The sequence below is a fragment of the Microcebus murinus genome, chromosome 3 (genome assembly GCF_040939455.1).
Source record: "Microcebus murinus isolate Inina chromosome 3, M.murinus_Inina_mat1.0, whole genome shotgun sequence".
Classification (NCBI taxonomy): Eukaryota; Metazoa; Chordata; class Mammalia; order Primates; family Cheirogaleidae; genus Microcebus; species Microcebus murinus.
This window is the reverse complement of record NC_134106.1, coordinates 114,028,386-114,046,900: the sequence shown is the minus strand read 5'-3', so window position 1 is coordinate 114,046,900 and position 18,515 is coordinate 114,028,386. Positions and strand designations below refer to the sequence as shown.

Sequence of the window (18,515 nt, the reverse complement as noted above, 5' to 3'; positions counted from 1 at the left end):
TGATTCTTCTCTAGTGGGGACGAGAGCGGGTGACTTTAGTACAGTGAGGCATCTTTGATAACAACTGCAGTTTAGTAGAGAGACATCAGATACATCTCCAGCAAGGAGAAAGAAACCACACCAGTGTTTAAGTAGGGAGACTGTAATATAAAGAACTGCTCACTAGGAGAAACTGGCCGACTATTGAAAGGAGTAAGAGAGGCCTCCCAGGGGCTCAGAAGCAGCTGGTGCAGCAAAAAGGAGCTTCTCCCTCTGGCCTAAAGAGAGCAGACCAAGAAGGAATTAAGGGCTTAGGAGATGTCTTCAAGAGGGTTTGGCTACGAGAACACACAGCTGCCAGTCGTGTGAGCTGGCCGAGGGCACAGGCTGGTGCCGGCCTCCAAAGCAGCCTCTACCGCCAGACGTGTGGGCAGAGCGGACCCGCTTGACGGCGCAGGGAGAGTAAGGTGTCAGGGCGCGCAGACGCTTGTCCACAGGGTTGCTGGGCCCCCGTGCCGAATAACGTCACTAGAAGGGAACTGTCTTTCAGCAGCTCTGTCCTTTCAGTGTGACTCCAGTGCCTTGTTGATGAAACCTGACATTCTGCCAGCTAGAAAGGAAGCAATGTTGACGGGGTCTGGCTCTGTTGTCACGCAGCCATGTAAATCGGAGAGAGCACACTGACAGCCCTCACAGGCCCTTCCTCAAAGTGGATGCAGCTATGAGCAACCTACAGCCTTCCGGGCTGTGTTTTAGTTGAGTATCACCCTTGAGTTGTACAGAGATGTTGCATTTCTCTAAATTCTGTCTCAGCTTTCTGCTGTATCCCTAGAGTTTTGATGATGGAAAAGCCAGGCATAGCCTGTATTCAAAATCAAAAAGAGCCAACAGGGACACAGCAGGTGATTGGGCAAGGCGGGGATGAGGGGTCCAAAGGATAATTTTTATTGTAGCCATTTATAAATTACCAATTGTGGACCAAACATTGTACTGGAAAACTTGCATACATTATCTCATTTAAAGCTTGTAGCAATCTTAGGAGGCCGTTCTTATCATTCCTGTTATTCACATTGAGAATACTGGGCTTCACCAAGCCTCAGTAACTTACTGACTCCCATCCTGCATTTCACCCTTCTGAGAATAAGTCTCTGGCCAGGCGCAGTGGCTCACGCCTGTAACCCTAGCACTTTGGGAGGCCGAGGTGGGAGGATCACTTGAGGCCAGGAGTGGTGGCCACACGGCCAGTAAGTGGTGGAAAAGGAGATATGAGTTCAGGTAAGCTTGATAGTCACCAAAGCCTGCTCATCTAGCTGTTTCTCAGAGGACGATCAACGCCTGCCGATCCTAAGTCGCTGTTTCACATGTGTCGAGGCTATCTTATTAAGTGCGTGTTTGTTCATGGCTCCTGATCTGCAGTTCTTTTTAGCCAGCATTTCATGTGCTCCTCATCCCTTATGATTATTTTTCATCATAAATTCTATTTTATTTATTACTAAAATTGCTACCCTAGCTTTCTAGATTGCCCAGGCTGGTCTCGAACTCCTGGCCTCAAGTGATCCTCCCACCTCGGCCTCCCAAAGTGCTAGGGTTACAGGCGTGAGCCACTGCGCCTGGCCAGAGACTTATTCTCAGAAGGGTGAAATGCAGGATGGGAGTCAGATCCTGGGGGCACAGGCAAGATTAGAGTTACTAGAGCCAGGGACAAAGCCCAATGAAGTAAGTTTGAAAAAACATGGTGTCTACAAATATCAAAATATTTATGATTATATATTCTAACATCACATGGGCTTCTCTACCAGGTGTGCTAAATGTTTTTCTCAGCAAGGCATTCCAAAACAATAGCTTCCTTCTTCCAGTGCTTGTGTTTTTCCAACCTGTCTTCATGACGTTTGTATTTGAAGGTAAATCAGATTCCTTTAAAACGATTGAACAAAACAGCTTCCAATGCAAGTTAAATCTAGTAACCACTCTGCTACTGGATGACTGAATTACTTAACCATCTTTCTCCTCCCGGCTCTTGTGCCTACTCCCTGACACCAGAGCCTTCCTCTCATCTGCAAAAGGGAATCAGTCATTAAACACTGTACTTCTAGAATTATTCATCACAGAAAGAGAACCAGAAAGACTGGCAACAGGAAGATCTCGAAGAGTCATCCGTTCAGCTGCTTTATTGTTGTCCTTTGGTAGCCTCTCAACTTATGCAACGACTCAGATATTGAAGTTTGGAGCGCTGTTGACTCTTGCTTTGGTTCACTAACTAAAAAAAGTTACTTTGCATCCTTTCCCAGTGGTTACAGCCCCTCACAAAGAAAAAGCATTTTCCAACCTGTGAAACAGTTTTACATATATTACACCATCTAGGGTCTTCCATTGCCCGCCATACTGGCACTTTATAGTTGGGGACATAGAGGCTTAGAATGGTAGAGTTCATTTTTTGAGATTACACAGCTAGTCAGTGACTGAACAGGGACTCACACCAGGATTTCTGACTGCGAGCTCAGCACTCGTTTAGCTTCTCACTGTGTCCTCCTCTGCTTCAGTGATGCTGTGCTCTGTGCTGCCGCAGCCCTGCACGGCCACCCGCAGCCCTGCACGGCCACCCACAGCCCTGCACGGCCACCCACAGGCCTTGGCGTTACTAGCAGCCTGTTTACAGCTCAGTGTTATGAGTCTCAGCTCTCATCCTCCTTTATCTTTTCAGTTCTTTTCTCTCTCTCTCTCTCTCTTTTTTTTTTTTGTATGACACAGGGTCTCATTCTGTTGCCCAGGCTGGAGTGCAGTGGCGTGTTCACAGCTCGCTGCAATCTCTAACTCCCAGGATCAAGAGATCCTCCTGCCTCCGCCTCCCAAGCAGCTAGGACTATAGACGAGCACCAGCACACCTAGCTAATATTTGTTATTTTTGGTAGAGCTGGAGTCTCACTGTGTTGCCCAGGCCAGCCTTGAACTCCTGGCCTCAAGTGATCCTCCCGCCTTGGCCTTCTAAAGTGCTGGGATCATAGGCGTGAGCCACCACACCCAGCCTCCGGTGTTCTCTCTCTCTCTCCCTCTCTCTCTCTCCCCCGTGAGTCCAGCAATTCTTTTTATCCCTCAGTCTTTATTGGGGTATAATTGCCAAACAGAAATTGTATACATTTAAGGTATCCAAATTTGACAAACAATTCTTTGATCCCACCAGGACCTATGATCCATCAGTCATACCACCTCCTCTTCACCAGATAGTCTCGCCTTCCTTCAGATTCCAGGGAATATTCTTGCATCATTCCCTTATGTACAACTTGCCCCTGGCTTCTCCCTGGGGAAATATAATAATATAATGCACCACCAATGTGGCAACTGCCCTTGGGTAGCCGAGCATGGCCAGATGTGTGCACACACACTGATTCATTATGGGTCCTTAGGGATTGTCTCACATAAATAGCACCCTTCTTCCCCATCCAGGTCCTCAACAAGCTGAGAAATGGCACAAAGTAAACAGGGAGGCCCCAACTCCCCTTTCTTGCTGAAAGAGACCAGCTGAGAAGACAGGCTTTAGGTCGGCCGGCAGTACCCGCCCAGGCCCGGCAGCAGTAGCAGTGCTGGATTAGGACTCTGCCTTGAATTATTTCCTTAGTCCGACCTTTCATCGCCATCTCCGTCCCTGCTGCTCAGAGCACGCCTCCTCGCTGCCCTGGCCTAAATGTGCCCCCGCCTCCAGCCTCGGCCCTCTTCTCTTCTCAGAACAGTCAGAGGGAGCCCTGTTATCAGTGGTTCTTGACCTTGGCTTCACATTAAAATCAAGTTTTAATTTTTTTTTTTTTTGAGACAGTTTCACTCTGTTGCCCAGGCTAGAGTGCCGTGGCATCAGCCTAGCTCACAGCAACCTCCAACTCCTGGGCTCAAGCAATCCTCCTGCCTCAGCCTCCCGAGTAGCTGGGACTATAGGCATGCGCCACTATGCCTGGCTAATTTTTCTATTTTTAGTAGAGATGGGGTCTCTCTCTTGCTCAGGCTGGTCTTGAACTCCTAAACTCAAGCAATCCTCCGGCCTTCGCTTCCCAGAAGTTTTAAAATTTTGATGCCCAGGACTCATCAATGAACTTGGAATCTCTGAGGGTGGGACTCAGGGATCATGATTTTTTTTAGAGGCTTCTCAGGAGACCCGCTGTGCAGCCAAGGTTGAGAATCACTTCAGGCAGATGTGTGATATCTCTGTTCACACCCTCTGGTGACTTCCCATCTCACCAAGAGCAAGAGGCAGAACCCTGCCGCATTTGGCCGCACCTCCGTAACTCTCCAGCCTCATACCTGGCCACGCGGCCTCCTCTCTCCTCGGTCCCACGCAGCAAGCTCACAGCCCCTTGGGTCTTCATACGGGCTGGTCCTCTGCCTGGAAAGCTCTCAAGACACTCACTCGCCCACCTCTTCGGTCTCTGTTCACACTTCTCTTTGCTGGGAGGCCTTTCCCAAGCGTCCGTGTAGCCGACACACACACTGCACCGCCCTCTGCCTCCACCACCCTGCTTCGACTGTCTCCACTGCGCTGTTAGCCATGGCCTCTTCCCCAGCACATAACCTCCATCAGAGCAGAACGTTTTCCTGATTTGTTCACAGATCTATTCCCAGCGCCTAAAACAGTGCATGGCACAGAGGAGGAGCTAGGAGTAAATGAATGAATGAACAAACCTCTCTGGCAAAAACGTCAAGCTCAAACACATTGTTTTCTTCTTGGTCTGAGACTAAACATGTTCTCATCAACCAAGATAAATCTAACTGAGGATACCAGGTATGACTTAATTTGCTAAGAAAAAGTATTACTGGCTAAGAAAGCTATCACCCCCCTCCCTCTTTCTCCCACTTCCTGGGCCTATTCTGAGACCTGTGAAACAAGACGAACTTTAAGCAAAGAATGCTGATTAAGCCAAGAGTCCCCATGGGCGAGGTGACCTGCCCAGTTTGGCTTTATCCCCAAAAGTGGGACTGTTGAGAAGCATGCCTGCAGGGTTCCGTCACACTGGAGGAAGTCATGTGACTCCAGTCCAAAGCCCACAGCAAAATCAAAGAAGGGAGCGAGGAGGACAAAGACAAAGCCCATAATGGGCCGTCATGTGCCTGTCATTACCAGAATAACCAGGCTGTCGATCTGCAAAGAGAGAGAGGCAGAGGAGGAATGGAAAGAAGGAAATGAATTTGTATTTAATGTATTTTAAAAGACTTTATGTTTATTTTTTAAAAGCACTTTTATGTTCACAGCAAAATTGAGAGGCAGGAACAGAAACATCCCACACACCTGCGCCCTCTGCCTGCTCAGCACCTCCACCGAGAGGCGCACCGGCCACGGCTCGAGCCACACCTGCACCGTCACCCAGAGTCAGCAGTTTGCATCAAGGTTCCCTCTCGGTATTGTACATTCCATGGGTTTGGACAAATCTTCAACAGCATGTGTCTGCCATTACAGTATCCAAGAGTATTTCACTGCCATAAACATCCATTTATTTTTAAATATATTTTTCTTATAAGTAACATATTGGAGAAATTTAGGAAAGTCTTAAAAGTAAAATGAAGTAAGTAGTTTTTCATAATCCCGCTCCCCATATATAACAACTGATCAAAATTTTATAAGTTTCTTTACAGTCTTCTTCTCACGCGCTCCTTGCCACCCTCGGCCCGGCACTGAGCCCCGCCTTTCCCTGGCGATTTCCGATGCCTTCCACAGGAGGCTGCTCCAGACCTCGCACCCAGATGGATGACTATTTTTATTTTTATTTTTTTTATTTTTTATTTTTTTGAGACACAGTCTCACTCTGTTGCCTGGGCTAGAGTGCCATGGCATCAGCCTAGCTCACAGCAACCTCCAACTCCTGGGCTTAAGCAATCCTCCTGCCTCAGCCTCCCAAGTAGCTGGGACTACAGGCATGCGCCACCATCCTCGGCTCATTTTTTCTATATATATTAGTTGGCCAATTAATTTCTTTCTATTTATAGTAGAGACAGGGTCTCGCTCTTGCTCAGGCTGGTTTTGAACTCCTGACCTCAAGCAATCCGCCGCCTCGGCCTCCCACAGTGCTAGGATTACAGGTGTGAGCCACCAAGCCCGGCCGGGCGATCATTTTTAGAGCATTTTGAGGTACATTGCCAAGTTGCTTTCCAAAGAAGATTGTACTAATTGACATTTTTTCCAACAGGGCATGAGAGTACATGCCTCGCCCCACCCTCCCACCAGTGCTCACCAAAGTCACCTAAAAGCATTTTAATCCAATAGTGTGTAAAAGGGCAAAATCAACGGGCACTACCCTCTGACTACCTTCAGTTTCCCAGAGAGGCAGTGAAAAGGCAAAGGATAAAACTGGACACACTGAGATGCCCTCTTAGTCTAAATAGCATGCTTCTCGCCACCTGCCGTGGTGCTTCACAGCCCCGTTCGCCTGCGCCCTAGTTCTCTCACACTGCGGGCCCCAGCCCCGAGTCAGCGGGCCGCTAGGGACGGGCGCACAGCTCCACTCGCGGCCCTCCAGGAGAGCTGTCCCTGCCAGGCCCAGGTGCGGCCTCAGGCAGGGCGAGCCAGCCGAGCTTCCACCGAGGGCCATGAACCCCGTCTTCCATGGAACCAGTGCCTGCTGCCGAAAAGGCTGGGGACCGCTGTCAGACTCACCGGACCGTCAAACCCTCGCCCCAAGGGCTTCTCTTCCTCCCGGAAGCCAAACTAACTCTCTGCTTCTTTTTTGTGATCTGCCTGTTCAGTCCTGGGTGACCTCCTGGGCTCACAGCCCTCCCTGACCGCTGCAGCTTTCTCTCGGCAGCTTCTCTGACTTGGCCCCTCCCACTGGTGACGGCCAAGTGGCCATGTCACCGCTGTCACAGCAGCGCCCAGCACGGGCCGAACTGCCCCTTCACTACGCTCAGTGTTATTCCTGTAACCCTCACAGCTGCCCTGGGGAGTGGACACTACTATTATGCCCATTTTACAGATTGAGGAGATTTAGGGAGGGAAGCTTCGCTTAGGTCACTTAACGTATAAATGTCAGAGCCACACGTAGAGCTCTGACTCCGAAAACGTGTTCTTAAACTCTCCCCTGGCTTTTCAACATGCTGGTTCAAGTGCTCTCGACATTTTCACTCTTCTGGGCTCAGCATCCCTCTAACAACATAGTAATAACAGTAATATCTTGAAACTACATCCTATATATTTGCATGAAATCTATTTCCCTCCCAAAGATTTCTCAAGATCTTAGGGATTGCTGACCACTGTCACTCCTTACCTAGACAGCTGCTCCCAGCCACTCTGCTTGGTTCTGCCTTCTCATAGCTTTTCTCCAGGAGGCGGTTCACCTCCAACACCCGTGAAGCGTGCGCTGGAAAGCAACACCACTGCTTCCAGCGCACGCTTCACTCTTCCCTGTTCCTTTGCGGCTCTGCGGCGTTCAGAGCTGGGTACAGGTTGCTTTGCTGCAGGCGTGGCAGGGCGGGAGGTGGCCACGGCACAGAGGGCTCGAGGCCGGCGGTCGGGCTTCGCCGCTGCGAGGTCTGGCGGCAAGACGGCAGAGCGCGTGCGAGAGTCAGGGCTGCAGGCCCCACTGCCTCGACAGAGCCCCTTCTCGGTGGTGCGGCCGTGAGGCTACTCGCAGCTGGCCTCTGTTCTGGCGGGTTAGAGTTCATACTGTGTCTGTTCTGATTGGTCAGTTTTTGGTTTCTGTCATGCAAGTCATTAAATGTTTTGAGTATCACTCTTACTGTGTAAATTTTAGCACATTGCTTAAACATTGTGCCTCAGTTTTCTCATCTTTTTGCCAGAGGCCACGAAGTCCTTTGGGATTGGAGTAGGGGAGGCTACTAATTTGGTGATTGGTATCTGAGGACGGATGAGAGACAGCTAAGAAAATGAGATAGCCCTGTATCTTGCTGCTGAAATAGTCCATCTGCCATATAAGCCATGGCCAGCCTAGTGGGACTGGGCTCTGGATGTCACCATAAACCCACATGACTGTTTGTGGACAATTCCAACTAAAGAGGGCAAAATCCATGTGTGGTCACTGCTATAAAAACTCACCGACTCTCCTTACAGGAAAATAGCTTGCTGTCAACTGAGTGAGTGAGCTTCAGATCAGTGAGCATCAGAAGGGTCTATGGAAATAAGAAAAGGGAAAATTTTCTGGGAAATTGACAGAATTATGAAAAACTGCTGCTTTAAGACCAAGGTCACATAAGAGGAAGAACTCACAGTAGATTTAACTACATAAAAAGTACAAATTATTTTATTTAAAAAGATCATTAAAAGTAGAACTTTATGCTAGAAATGGTCCCTCATAGAAAAAAAAAAAAGTAGAACTTTAAGTTGCAAATATATATGTTATAAAATGTGGCAACAGAGGGGTCAATCTCTTTAGTATGCGACTCACACCAGCTAGTGATGTTTGGAGGAGAAAGAGAAGAGCATTGTCTTTGGACCCTGCCTTTTTTTTTTTTTTTTTTTTGAGACAAAGTCTCACTTTGTTGCCCAGGCTAGAGTGAGTGCCGTGACATCAGCCTGGCTCACAGCAACCTCAATCTCCGGGGCTCAGCGATCCTACTGCCTCAGCCTCCCGAGTAGCTGGGACTACAGGCATGTGCCACCATGCCCGGCTAATTTTTTGCATATATATTTTTAGTTGGTCAATTAATTTATTTCTATTTTTGGTAGAGACGGGGTCTCGCTCAGGCTGGTTTCGAACTCCTAACCTTGAGCAATCCGCCCGCCTCGGCCTCCCAAAGTGCTAGGATTACAGGCGTGAGCCACCATGCCTGGCCTGGACCCTGCCTTTTAAAAGTGGCCAAAGAACATGATCAGACAAAACACAGGGACATAAACATGTCTAAAACACTTTTGGAAAAAAGTTCTGCATCATTGATAACTAAATAAGTTTAAATTAAAAAGAATTTTGCCTGTCAAATCATGAATTCATTTATGCAAGAAGTAAGCATGGTGCACATGCTGTGTGAGACACCGCGCGGGCCCTAGAGTGCCAGCCCTGAAAAAGTAGGCACAAATCGCGTCCTCTTGGAATGTCATTCCAGTGTTGGACATAGACACTAGACAATAAAATACAAATACGTAAAATGTATAATCTGTTAGGTGAGTGATAGGTGCTGAAAAGACAAAGTCAGAAAGGGGAGGGCATTAGGGGTGGGGATACTCCTAGATGAGGCGGCCAGGAATGAGTGAGTGATAAGTGATACTCCAAATTACTGATAGTGATTGTCTCTGGAGAGCTTGGTGTGCTCATGTTTTTTGTGTTTATCATTCCCATATATTGTTCCAGCTTTTTATTGTGAAATATAACATAGGGATATAAAATCATATAAATGAATAGTTTGATGGAATATTACAAAATCAACACTTATGTAACCACCATCCAGGTCAAGGAATAGAATATTGCCTGCACCTCAGAATTATGGGATTCTTTCTAAAAAATATTTTTCTGTATATTCTACCCTTTCGAGTCCATGCATTACCTTTTTTAGTAATTATTAATACTTCATCTTTTGTTTTTTATTGTGGTAAAATATACATAGCATAAAACTTACCGGTTTTACCGTTTTTTTTTTTTTTTTTTTGAGAAAGGGTCTCACTCTGTTGCCCAGGCTAGACTGCAGTGATGTCACCGTAGCTCACAGCAACCTCAAACTCCTGGGCTCAAACAATCCTCCTGCCTCAGCCTCCTCAGTAGCTAGGACTATGGGCATGCGCCATGATACCCAGCTAATGTTTCTTTTTTCTTGAGACAGAGTCTCGCTTTGTTGCCCAGGCTAGAGTGAGTGCCATGGCATCAGCCTAGCTCACAGCAACCTCAAACTCCTGGGCTCAAGCGATCCTGTTGCCTCAGCCTCCTGAGTAGCTGGGACTACAGGCATGCGCCACCATGCCTGGCTAATTTTTTCTATATATATTAGTTAGCCAATTAATTTCTTTCTATTTATAGTAGAGACTGGGTCTCGCTCTTGCTCGGGCTGGTTTCGAACTCCTGACCTCGAGCAATTCGCCCGGCCTCCCAGAGTGCTAGGATTACAGGCGTGAGCCACTGCGCCCAGTCTAATTTTTCTATTTTTTGCAGAGACGGGTCTCACCATGTTGCTGAGGCTGGTCTTGAACTCCTGGGCTTAAGTGATCCTCCCATCTTGGCCTACTGAAGTGCAAGGATTACAGGCGTGGCCACCAAACCCAGCCCATTTTTACCATTTTCGAAGTGCGTTCAGTGGTATTAAGCACATCGACATTGCTGTGCAGCCGTCAGCACCAGCTGTCTCCAGAATATTTTTTATCATCTCAAACTGAAACTCCATACCCATTAAACAATAACTCCTCATTCTCCTGTCCTCCCAGCCCTGGCAACAACCATTTTATTTTCTGTCTCTATGAAGTTTACCCACTCTGGGTAACACATATAAGTGGAATAATGTAATATTTGTCCTTTTTATGAATTACTTCTTAAATTTAAAAAATCTATTAGTATTTGAAAAATAAGATTGAACTCAGAAGAACAAGTTCAACCTTGCTAAAAGCCATGATACATGGCAATAAATAGTTCAAACATAATTTAACCAGCTCACTGAATGTCTCAACATGACAAGACTTAGCAATTTGTTGGCAAAGACCTATTTTTTGTGTATTTCTACTGTTCCCAAGTTTCCCCAAACCAGTTTGGATGGGAGTGGAGCAGAAGCCACACAACAGGAGGAAGGTCATCCTCCCAGCATGCCTGTCACCTTGCCCTGCTAACCCTTGCCTGGGCAATGTTCACAGCAGATCAAGAACTGCAATGGGACTATTAATGATTAATTACACCAGCTGTCACCTATTAAACACTTAATATGGGCTAGGTCCCATTTTAAGCACTTTATAGGTATTAACTCATTGCATCCTCACAGCAGCCCTATGAGATATGTATAACTATTATCCTTATTGTGCAGATGAGGAAATTGAGGCACAGGAAGTTGAATCACCTGCTCAAGACAGTAGGAAGTCGAGCTGGTTCTAAACCTGGGCAGTCTGGCTTCTTGCCTGTGCTCCTCCCCACTGGCCCAGTGGTTCTCAAACCCGAATAAGCCTTTGGAAACACTGGCTGCCATCGGTCCACCCAGAGTTTCTGATCCAGCCGGTTTGGGGTAGAGACCAGAGTCTGTGTGCCTGCCAGGTTCCTGACGCTGGGCTGCTGCTGGTTTGGGACCTGGTTCTGGACCACGTGTTGAAAATCACTGCTCTTAATAGACTTGCAAGTAACTGCCACGTCTCAAGGATCATTACAAACCACAACAAACGCTACAAGAGAGAGAGACAGAGACAGACAGAGAGACGAGAGTGAGAGAGGTTATTCCCATTTCACAAATGAGGATTTGAGAATCAACAGGATTAAGGACCTGTCCAAGGTCACAGAGGGAAACACCTCGGGCCGCTGCGTCTCAGGTGGCCCGCAGCCCGCAGCCCTGCCCGGCACCGCAGCCCCCAGGGAACGAGGCGGGGCTGTGGGCGACACAGTAACTGCAACTCTTCAAAGCCATGTTCAGTAAATATTGTGGTTTATTTTAGTTGAGACAGGAGGAATGGATTTTCTGTCAATAAAATTATACATATCACACACACATATTTTTATGTTGAAAAATCGAATTAATCCCTGGTACACAACAGAGCCTAGCTTTTTGACTTCTGCAGCAGTGTCTTTCATTTTATATTATTTTTGTCACTCATAACTGGGTAGTATTTGGTCATTCAGTCATTAAGGATGACATAAAGGATATAGTTTCAAAGCCTTGCTCAACATTTGTTAAGTTGACTTTGTTCTCTTCTGATTTTCATGTTGGCATGCTATCTCCTTGGTTTCTAGTTATTTTTCTCCCTTACATGTGCTTTTATGATTAATTAAGCCAGACAAATTCTGAAAAAAATTAGTAAAGTTTAACCACTTTGATGCGGCGCTCAGGGACCGCGACACCTGCCCCCAGCCTGCCCCGCCCCCCGCGCTCTGCGCTGCGCATGCGCCACCAGCCCGTCTGCTCTCGTGTGACGGGAAGCGGGAAAGCAGCGACAGCTTGCTTGACTTCACAGGTGGCTTTACTTGTCATGTCAATCAGAATAGGTAACATGCACATATATGTTTTCATTACGTATTTTTAAATGTTCACAATTTTAGTTTGATAAATGAAAAATTAGAAAAGTCACATCACGGCTACAGTCGCTGTGCGCGTTCATCTGCGGCTGTCGACTACAGTCACGCTCGTATCAAAGTGGTTAAAGTAAACTTTAAATCTTTATTAGTAAAGATTTAAGTTTCAAACGTTCGGCTGGCTCTAGGAGCTACTGTTGGCTGACGGATCCCTGAGTTGGTGGTGGCGTCCATAATGGACTACTTGGGACACACAAGGACATAGAGAAGAATTTTTGCTCCCCGGTCAAAAATGATGTCTACTTTGGCAAGACAGGAATAAAATCATATTTGTACTGTTACATAAAGAGTGGTGTGTGGATACCTGAATTAATTGGTGCCCTATTTTCTTTTTCTTTTTCCCCAGTGTTGTTGTGATCCATGCTGTTGACTACCCAGCCAAAATCTTCCTTGCCTGCAGAGGCCTGGTTCTCAGGTACTGGGAGAGGAGCAGTGTGGTAGGGGAGAGAAGACTCCTTCCTCAGCCCCAGGGAATAAATCTGATTATTTTAAAGTAAGTCTCAGTACTCCATACCTTTGTTGGTGATGGACCTAGGGGTTCACATGTGACCAAATTCTGGCCCATGAGCTATAGAAGGAATGCTACTGGAGCCTCTGGGAAAGATTTCCTCCATGATAAAAGTAGGAAAAGTTATTCCACTTCTTAATTTTTTCTCATTGCAAATCTTTTTTATAGTATTTGCTCCATTTGCAGAACATTTTCCAGAATAGTATAAATTGTTGCCTACTTCTCTTAGGAAGGGTTGAATCAAATGTTAGAACTAGTCCCTATGAAAAGATAGAACTGCTGGAATTCGGTAGCTTTGACACTACAGCAGTGGCCCAAGACTCAGCAGGAATTAGAGTGCTCAGAGTCCACACTGGGGACAAAGAATATCTGGACATCGGCCATTTCTCTGCCTAGTAGCAGGTCTCTGGACCAGTTATCTGATGTGAGAATCTCAATTGCTATATGTTCCACAGCTATATTACCTATGAAGGCTCAGATGGTTTTACGGCTTAAATTACTTCTCACAACACCGGCCATTAAGAATTCGATGTAGCTGGCACAGAAGGAGGGTTTTGTGGAGTACAGGGACACGTGTGGGCTGTGTCTTCGCCCTGCAACTGTTCAATTACTACTGTAGCCATGTACCATTTATTAATTGAATTAATTAGGAAAACAAGGATGATAGCATCAACTTTGGCCTGGAATTCATTTCAACCTAGCCCAAGACTCTCAGGGGTTGGGGGAGAGACTCCCACTTTGAATCTCCAAGATCTTAGAACAAGGCAATTCACTTTCTTTGGGTTTATGTATCAACCTTCTAACCTTGGGACCTGCAAGTGGAGTTACTAGTCTGTAAATGACTAAACCCAGAAAGTTCTAACCACAGGCCAGAAAAAGAGTGAAGAAAACTCTTTTCTTCTGAAAGGAGAATCTCAGTCAGAATGTGTGAAAATAGTTCCCCTAGACTAGAAGAAGAATCAGACTTTCATTGTCACTATGAAAACAGGATTGTCTTACAGTTCACGTCTCTGAACCACACCATGGTCGTTGCTTGCCTAGTGTTTCTCAACTTCTTTTTAAACTCAGGTCCCCTTCAAAGCTTTCTCACCCTGTGTGCTCCTTTCAGCCGCGATTTACTCAGCTTTGTTTCCTGTAGTTTGGTTAATGAAAACAATAGCTATGTGGAATATTCTTTCTTGAGCCACAGGCACATCTCTGTCTGTGGGGTCTCCCAGAAGTAGTGCCCTTTCCCTGATTTAAGAATGTGTATTCTAGTCTGAAGAACCCTCGTCCTTGCACCTTCAGTCTGTGGTGAGTCATTTATCTCTAAATACAATTAAGGCACAGACTGTGTAAAGTAGAAATTTTATTATATTTTGGCTTCATGACTTGGATAAGGAAACAGATAAAAAGGAAAGAGATCCTCTATTACATCTCTCCTAATCCCTATCCTCATCCTTATGTTTACTTATTTTATTTACTTATTCTTATTACTTCACTCCTGCCAATTAACATGAATGGCTACAAATCAGTGTGTATTTTGCTTGCATTACACTTTCCCTCAGATCACTACAATTTTATTGCTTGTTAAAAATTCTATGAATTTTTCTTTCAATATGAAGATTTTATGACTTCAGTTAAATTAAAAATTATTTTATCGAGTATGCATGTCTATTAGGGGTTGAATTGTGTCCCCAAAAAGATATGTTGAAGTCCTAAGCCTTGATACCTGTGAATATGATCATTTTTAGAAATGGGGTCTTTGCAGATGGATTCCAGTTAGAATGAGGTCATGCTGGATCAGGGTGGGCCCTACTCCAGTGCCTGGCATCTGTATGAGAAAAGAGAAATTTGGACGTAGAGGCAAAGACATACCAGGAGAAAACCCTGTCAAGACAGAGAAAGGGATGAGAGCACTGGAGGTATAGACCAAGGATTGTGGGCAACTGCCAGAAGCTAGAAAAGGAGAGGAAGGATTCTCCCTTAGATCCTTCCAGAACATGTCTCTGCCAACAAATTCCTTTTGGACTTCTAGCCTCTGGAGCTGTGAGATAATAACTTTCAGCTGTTTTAAGCCACCCAGTTTATGGTATTTGGTTACAATAGCCCTTGAACAACACCCAGCATGATGACGGAATGTGAAAATAAAGGAAATACAGTTCCTGTCATCGAGGTGGTCACAGTCTACAAGGCACAGCTGTGGACACATTTAAATTACAAATTTTTAGTGTGTCATAGGAAAAATTTGTAGCTAACTACCTTTATTTACAAAATAGTCATTATAAAATTTTACAAAATTTTTCCTTTGGTTTTTATGTAGTCAAATATGTCCATTTTTTTCTTCTATACCTTCTAGTTTTTGGGGGTTTTTTTTGAGACAGAGTCTCACTCTGTTGCCTGGGCTACTAGAATGCCATAGCGTCAGCCTAGCTCACAGCAACCTCCAACTCCAGGGCTCAAGCAATCCTGCTGCCTCAGCCTCCCGAGTAGCTGGGGCTACAGGCATGCGCCACCATGCCCGGCTAATTTTTTCTATATATTTTTAGCTGTCCAGTTAATTTATTCCCATATTTGGTAGAGATGGGGTCTTACTCTTGCTCAGACTGGTCTCGGACTCTTGAGCTCAAACGATCCACCCACCTTGGCCTCCCAGAGTGCTAGGATTACAGGCATGAGCCACTGCACCCGGCCTAGTTTCTGTTTTTTGTAAGGTGATCTCCTCTGCTTCTTACATGTAGTCTCCTAAATAATTATATATATTTTTTATTTTTTATGCTTTTGCATTTCAGTCTTTAATTCATCTTGAATTAATTTTTGTATCTTATATAAAACAAGGGGCTTATTTTATTTTATTTTTCTAATGGATTACTTTTTCCCATTGATTCAAGGTACTCTTGCTGTCATATATTAAATTCTCACATGCATCGAGATCCATTTCTTGATTCTCTATTCATTTTCACTGACTTTTTCTTTTTTTGTTTCTTTTTCCTTTTTTTTTTTTTTTATATCTACTCTTAGTCCAATCTCAATTTGATTTGCTTACCATGACTTCCAATTACCTGTCAGTTAAGAACCCTCTTTGGTGACCACTTTTCATATAAACTCAAGGTGTCATGTCTAGCTCAGCCAAAGTCGCACGCCCAGGGTGGGAAGTCAGCTTTGCTTCTTCCTCAACTGTGAAACCCAAAGGCCTTATTTCTATGCCCCCTTCCATGATGAAGACCCTGACTGCTCCCGGGGCCTCAGACCCTCTAGCAGGAGAAGTCTGACTAATTCCTTTGAAAGAGGTAGGAGGGAGATTACTTTCTCTGCCAAGAAGATAATTCACACACCTGGGGAGAACAAGGGGACATTTCACCCTAGAGCAGCTGAAAAGAAACCACACACACCCACACACTTTTAATCTCTGCTGTGGCATATTAGGGAAGTTGGATTTTATCCTGTAGGCATTTAGTCAGCATTTAAAAGTTTTAGATGGAAAAGTCACAAGATCAGTTTGGCAGCAGCTAGGAAGACGGAGTCAATGGGGAATAACTGGAGACTTAGGGCACCACTGTGAGTGTCCAGGCAAAGATGACAGAGACCTGAATGGAATCAGGCAACTGTCAGGGGCATAGCGAGAAGTGGACAGACTTGGAAACCACTTCGCAGGTGGAGTTGACAGGGTCGGTGATTGGTTGGATATTGGGTTAGATGAGAATCCAGAATGACTGCCTGGGTGATGGAGTTGATGGAAGTACAACTAAATGACACAGGAAACACAGAAGTAGGCTTGGGCGGCAACACAGATAATGAACTTCGGGGCATGTTGAGTGTGAAGGCCTGAGAGACATTCACGTGGAGATAACCCGTGGACATGAAGATTACACTGGGTTTGGGGCGAAGGGGAGATTAAGATGGGACGAATGCTTTTGAGAATCATCAGGATGTTGGTGGTAAAAACCACAGGGGAGGAGAGCTGAAGATGGAACCCTGAGGGACACCAACTTTTACCAGAAGAGGAGGCCTTGGAGCCAGCCAGGGCTTCTGAGAGCCAGCCATTTAAGAAGTAGAAAGTGGCAACACGGAAGGTAAGAACGAAGAGTTTCAGGAAGGAGGAAGTACTCAGCGTGTCAAAGGCAGCAGAGAGGCCTCGGAGGTAGCCAGTGGGTTTGGCAATGCCAGTCCAGGGCAGACCTGGAGAGAGCAGCTTGAGTGGAGTGTGCAGAAAAGCCAGGTTTTAAACGCAAAGTGAAAGCAAAGAGTGAGGAGGTGAGCCCTCCCGACTCCCGCTCAGCCTTGCCCACTCTGCCTCTGTCTCGGGTACACAGGCAACAGCAAAAGAGTCCCGTGACAGCTGGCCTCAGGTGAGCCCTGGAGGGCCCGGCAGCAAGGCGAGTGAGGGAGGGACATGCCCCAGCCCCTCCAAACGTGCTCCACCAGCAGTCGCTGCTCTCTCCTCCTCGGGCCAGGAAACCTCCACCTCTTCTCAGGCCTCCGAATGGAAACAGCTCTTCTTAGCTAGGCCTGGGATTCTCTGCCACCTGCCCATGCCTTTGAAGATAGTATTTGATTAAGCCTTCCTCAAATTTCTCTAATTTGAGCACACCATCTGTGTCCTGCTGGAAACCTGGATGATGCAGAAAGGAACCTTGGCTGAGAGGAGTAGATAGAGAGAAATACACAAAGGCAAGGGGGGCTTGTCATGGGGTTTTATCTTTCAAGGGTTGGAGAGGCTTGGATGTATTGACAAGCTCATGGGGTTTGAATAGCCCCAAAGGTGTAACCTGAGAGGGAGGAAGAAATAGGCAGAGGGCTCTTTGCTAGCCTCTGGACTTGGTGACTTTACAAGTGGCCTCACCACAATAGCTTCAGATGTTCTAGAACTTGTGTTTCCAGTTTGCCCAAGACACTCTGTTTGCCAGGTTTGCCCCTGGCTGTGCAGGCAAGTGTTGGTGTGAGCCCTGCGCTGATGGAAAAGTAGACACAGAGGCTAAAGAAGGAGCGAGAACAAAGGTCAGGGTCTCAACAAGCCCAGTCACACCTCAGTGCACCTGGGCCAGTCAGACAATAAACAAAGCAGTGCGTGTTTTTTTAGGCTTTGTGAGGCTCTGCATGACCTGGCCCGCTCACCCTGCCGGTCTCAGCTCATGCCTCTCGGGTCGCTGGCTTGGCTGCATTGTTCTGCCTCAGGGCCTCGTTTCTCTTTCTCAAATGCAGTAAGCCCTGTTCTGCCCTTGAGCCTGAGCTCTGACCTGCAATCTGGCACTTTCCTCAGCTCTTCCTCTGGCTGATTCTTCATCCTCAATTCTCGTTTTGGACACCACTTCCTCAGCAGGCTGGCCACCCACCAAACCAGTCCCTTGGTGACTCTCATTCAGGAACCCTGGGCTCCTCTTTCATAGCAGCTACCACATTTTGAAATATATTGAAGTGGAGTATTTCATGCAGACAGTCTCCCAAATTTTCTCACAAGCCTTTTTTTTTTCCCTCTTTCTTGAGACAGGATCTCTCTCTATGCGCCATCCTAATGAACTTCAAGAGATGAAAAAAAAAAAAAGAAAAGAAAAAAAAAGAAGATGAAGAATTAATAATAATTAAAAAAAGGCTCTCTCTATTGCCCCAGCTACAGTGGTAGAATGCAGTGGCTTCATCATGTTGCGGCAAGCGTACAGCTCTTGACGGGAGAAAGAACCGAGCGGCACACGAAGAGTTGGAGAACAGCCTTTATTCCTCTGGCAGGCTTAGCACACCTAGTGTTACAGCTCTCTTCCTGTCTTCTTCTCCCCCTTCCTTGTTCTCCCCCTGCTTTTATACCTTTGGTAGGACTCAAAAAGCATCCAATCAACTACAAGCTTTAATATCCAATCAACAACAGTGGGATTCAAAAATTA

The 18,515-nt window shown here is 46.2% G+C and overlaps 1 long non-coding RNA gene across 1 annotated transcript; it reads left to right on the top strand.

Annotated features, from left to right (window-relative positions):
* The first annotated feature begins 11,948 nt into the window (after window positions 1-11,948).
* Window positions 11,949-18,192, top strand: LOC142869997 (uncharacterized). Its single transcript, XR_012918523.1, has 3 exons — window positions 11,949-12,034; window positions 12,499-12,645; window positions 18,128-18,192. It is a non-coding gene; the product is annotated as an uncharacterized LOC142869997 (long non-coding RNA).
* Window positions 18,193-18,515: the final 323 nt, after the last annotated feature.